At 41.2% G+C, this 5,143-nt stretch overlaps 1 protein-coding gene across 2 annotated transcripts in view; it reads right to left on the reverse strand.

Moving 5' to 3' along the window:
- Positions 1–895, reverse strand: part of ARL14EP (ADP ribosylation factor like GTPase 14 effector protein) — a 14,319-nt gene extending 13,424 nt beyond the window's left edge. The window contains exon 1 of one of the 2 annotated variants that reach the window (XM_032283674.1): positions 751–895. The gene's annotated coding sequence lies outside the window, so the exon portion shown is untranslated. Of the gene's footprint in view, positions 1–239; positions 384–750 lie in introns of those variants that run through there. The other variant, XM_032283675.1, reaches the window with a different exon arrangement.
- Between the last annotated feature and the right edge of the window lie 4,248 nt (positions 896–5,143).

Here is a 5,143-nt window from a genome sequence, read left to right on the forward strand (position 1 = left end):
ATATATAGTCCATAACATCATTGAAAAGATTTGGTTCAAGTGCTGGTAGTTAGGACATGCCAGGTACAGTGCTTAGGGCAAACATCATTTCAGGAACCTTCAAAGCCACGCTGAGGTTAAGTACTGTCACTCTCATTTACAGATGAAGAAACTGAAACCTTCCGCTGTTGTTATCATGCCTGACACAGTGCCCAAACCCTACAGTGACTCCCACCCCAACCCCGTAAGAGGCCACATACATTTCGTGCTTAGTCCAAGGCTATTTACAAATGACTAAAACCAGCAGATCGGTCCAATGGGCATCTACTAAGTTCATGGTTCCGGGATGGCAAAATAAACATTAGCCTCCGGCCTCTAATGGCCAGGGTTGAGAGGATTCGGATTTGACAAATGAAAAACAAAAACAGCAGAGATATAGGCCGTCTACGGGGTTCAAGACCACAATCAACCTAAGTAGTTCAACTCAAAATCGTAGCTTTGAAGGCCCTGGGCCTACTTGACAGGCGACGACCCTCGGAGAGGTCAGAGGCGGCAGAACCTGTGCTGGGCTTTGACCCAAAGCGTCGCGGGGCAGAGGTAGAGGTGGGGGTGAGCGGTTCCGGCCAGCAACTGGAAATCCCCCTACGCGTGCGCGCCTCCTCTTCCACCTCTCCCCTGGGTCCCCAGTGACGCCGCCGGGCTCCCTCGCCACCCAGGGGCCCGTCTCAACTCTCCCGCTCCTCCCCAGGGCCTCCCCCGCTCTCCTTCCACCTTAGCTTGAGCTCGCCTCCGCCCGGCGGGGCAGGATCCGTGTCCTTGCAGGCCACGCTCGCCAGCCGGCTTCCCAGCCTTTCCCTGCGCTACCACTGAGAGGACGGCAAGAGCGGGCTAGAGAGGCTCAGCGCCACCACAGAGAGATGTCCGGGAGAGGCCTAGAGCAGACCTCGAGCCTGGCGGCCTCCGGGGGCGGAAGGGGCGGGGCAGCGTGAACTGGTATAAGATGCAAGGCAAGGCAAGACTTGCTTCAGATGCTGTCTTTTGCAGTCCTTTTATGGGTTAGAGGTTTGAGAGGTCCTTGGGGGCGGTCTCTTACAAGACACAGTTCCCACTAAATTGAATTGTATTTGTAAATCTCTACACCTGTGCGTAATAGTAAACTTTTGCACCCAAATACCCCTGCCCGTGAAGGAGAGTGAGTGGATTAAAAGGATCTGAAGAACGGACCCTTTGTTTAAGGTCTCACATTTTATTTCTTTCATTCAAACGAAATATATTCCAAAATGCATCTTTCATTGTAAGCTGTAAAAATAGCTATTACTTCGAGTAAAATGTAGGCTCCAGGAAGTGGCTTGTAAATTTTCTTGGGGCAGAAACAGTATCTTTCTTTTTTTCATCTAGAATCCCGGAGAACTGAAAGTCTCGTAGATTGAAGATTCTTGGCCTTTTAATTATCTTAAGGTCGGGATGAGGGGGAAAAACTGGTGAAAAATGTGGAACAAGCAAATAAAACAAGCTCCACTAAGGCCCAAGCTTGCTAGTAAGTCTCTGCATCTACTGTAAGCTGTTTTCTGCAGCTAGTCTGTGGTCCTCCCACCACTTTCATAGTGCTCCCAGACTAGGCAGGCGATTGATGCCTAGAATGGGAATGACAGAAAGGAAAAAACAATGGATAATTTCTTCAGCTGTGTCTGTAGGAGGTTGCATTCTATAATTCTTAGTTTATTTTGTGGTTGGTACTTGGTTAATGACTAGACAAAAGGAATAAAATTTATGTCTGCTTACAAGGAGTTCACAGACTAGTGAGAGAGGAATAAACAATCACAATGTGGTGTGAAAAGTGTCATAACAGAAACACATGAATATAAACAGGATAAAATGAGAGGGGTTAAAGCAGGAGCGTTCTGGGAGGAGATTAATACCTGCATGGGACTCATGTGGGAAACGAATCTGATGCAATGGCGGCTTCCTGGTAAACTAGGCAAGCTATTCTAAAGGTAATGAAACAGAAGGCTCACAGATTACATTAAGATTATTAAATAATATAACCTATTCAAGTATCCAGTGAAAATGTGAAAGAGTTGTGGTAAGTGTACACACTTAGGATAAGGTGCAAGCAAGTGGAAGGACACCTTCACCTGAATCATGGGTTAAATAATGTTCATATATCCTATCTACCACAACAGCCTTCTCCACTGATGGTATACTTAAGAGATGAGGCGTCAGCAAAGAGGTCCACAGGTGCAAAGTGCTTTGGGCCAATGGTACACACCTGCTTTATTGGATAGAAGCAGGGAAGTATGCCTGGTCACAGCCAGAGCTTCCCAGGTAAGTTGTTGAACAGATACAGGTTTTATTTGCATTTCCTTGGCAGAGTACATATATGACTATTCTAGGTGTGACCAGTGGGTGGCTGATTTAGGGGGGACATAGTTAATAGCCCAGAGATGTCATGATTGCTCAAAGCTTAGTTTTTCCATCCCTTTTTGGCTATCAGTGACTCTCTATTCCTTCATATTTCTATTTAACTTTGGCATGCCTTATAGTTTACTAACTTACTATATATATTTTACATAATCCTGTCTATGTTTCACAAAGTACATGCTTACTCATATTCTATATTTAAAATATGCTAGGAGTTTTGCATTTATCTCATAAGCTACTAGCTTACTGTCTATAGTTAACACTTCTTATGACTTTCATCCATCCCTGAAGAAACTGTAAAGCCTTTTAGTATGGCTAGAGTGGAAAGCTGGAAAGGCGTGTAGATAACAAATAATGCCCTTTTTATGCCATATTAAAGATACTGAATTTTAACCCGTGAAAACTGTAAAACTATCAGAAGCGTAGAGAGTAGAAGAGAGGTGCACTCCTGGGCGAGATAGCCAGGTGGAAACTCTTGCCCTCATGCAGATGATTAAGAAGAGGGCCTCCATCAACTAAGGCAGTGGCTCTTTGGGATGAAATGTGATTCCCTCCCACTCACCTCCTTCCACTGGATTTGGTAATGTATAGACACATTGTTGTTGTACTAGCAGGGGTTGCGACTACCCTCCTCCTCCAGCAACAAAGAACTAACTGGCTCAAGATTTCAGTAGGGCCAAGATTGATAAACCCTAAATGAAGGACTTTTAAAAGGCAGAGAGGATAGAAGTTAAGCAAGCAGAATTGGTCAGATTATTTTTTTAACTGATTAGATGTAGAGGTTAGGAAGAAGGAATGAATTATTTCAGGTTTCTAGCTTGGATAACTGGGAAGTCCAAAGAAGGAATGGGCTAGGGAGACTAGAGATGTGAATTTAAATACTGAATACACTAAGTTTTCTCAAACTTAGCAAGTGTACCTCCAAGTGAAGATAGGCAGTTGGAAGAAGGGAGCAGGATATGAGAAAGATCTGGGCTGGAAAATAAGAATTTTGGGAAATGTTAGTCTGTGAGTGGTAGTTCTATCCTTGGAGGTAGACAGGGTAGGCAAGATGAGTTACCCAGGGAATGTATAGGGTAGGGTTAAGTGAGAAAGAATAAGGCTAAGGATTAATCTAAATTTCTGGACTCTCATTCTATTTTACTGAATCAGAATCTCTGTTCTCCCAGCCAGTCTACCAGATCATCTTCTCTGCAGATAAGATTCAAGAATCTGCATTTTTGGCAAGGAACCCAGGTGATTTTTGCAGCACACTATGATTTTAGAACAACAGAATTAGGCCTCAGAAGAGAAGCCTAAGAAGGAGCAGACAGCGAGGTAGCAAGAAAACTAGGGAAGTATAGAGACCCACAGACCAAGAAAGGAGATAGTTTAACGCCAGACCCTGTCAGTGCAAGAGGTTGCTAGAAAGTAGTACTGGCTAATAGAAATATAATGTGAGTCAGTTGTACATTTTCTAGTAGTGATATAAAAAGGTAAATGGAAGCAGATGAAATTAATTTTAGAGATGTAGCTGGTTTAACCCAATCATTAAAACATTAGCATTTTAACATGTAATTAACATAAAAACTAATGAGGTATGTCACATTCTTTTATTCATATTATGTCTTGGAAACCTGGTGTGTGTTTTACACCTCCAGCCCCTCTCAATAAACTTAAGTGTAATCATTATTCGAACTACTATCTTCTAACCTCACACCCACCTTGTCCTTTCCTTCCTTATAACAATATTTAAGAGTCAGTTGATTTAAAGAAACGTGATATAGGGGTTTTAACTGATGACTGGACAGAAGGACAGACTGAAACTAGCTGCACTTCAAATATTCAGTAGCTGCGTGTGCCTCGTGGCTACCATAGTGGATAGCACAGCTGTAGAAGGTCAAGTAAGAAAAGAGCTCCTATCTTCCAACTCAGACTGAAATGAACTAGAAGGAAAATAAAAAGAACTAAGTATATTTGTTAGCTGTACTAATAAGATAGTCATGGATGGTGTGTAAGACCTGTTTCAGTGATGTGGTGATGGTAGAAGCCAGAATATACACAGTTAAAGAGGGAGAAGTTAGAGATGCTAACAGCTACCTGAGAAAACATTTTCAACAAGCTTTACTGTTAAGGATAAAGAGGCCTTCTTTTTTCACCTCTGAATATGAATTTTAAAAAGAACACAATTCAGTTTTTAATTTAGGTTTTAACAGTTACATTTGAATTTCTGCTTCTACAAAGTTACCCTATCACTAGAAACACCTGGAAAATTGGGCATAATATATGAAATAAATTGGGTGTGGTGGCTCACATTTGTAGTCCCAGCTACTGCAGAAGCTGAGATGGGAGGATTACTTGAAAAAAAAATATATATATTATACATTATATAAAATTTATAATATGTATATAAAATATAATTTATATAATAAACATACAATATTTACATGTAATATGTATAATATATAATATGTACTATATAAAATATTTATAGTTTAGATAGAATATGCATAAAATATATATAATATATACATACAATTATATAAATCATAAGTGTATATATACTTATATATATTTAGGAAGGGGTTGTATATATACATATACACATTTATGTATGTATATATGAAATCATTGTTTTCAGACATTAGACAAAAGGCAGTGCAGGACTGTGATCCCTGAAAGAAGGGAAACAAATGAATTAAGTTCCATCATGACCCCATCTTACTATCTGGAGGCAGTGTCCAGAGCCTAGAACAGGGAAGGG

The sequence above is a fragment of the Sapajus apella genome, unplaced genomic scaffold (genome assembly GCF_009761245.1).
Source record: "Sapajus apella isolate SASKATOON/1434 unplaced genomic scaffold, GSC_monkey_1.0 scaffold14, whole genome shotgun sequence".
Lineage (NCBI taxonomy): Eukaryota > Metazoa > Chordata > Mammalia > Primates > Cebidae > Sapajus > Sapajus apella.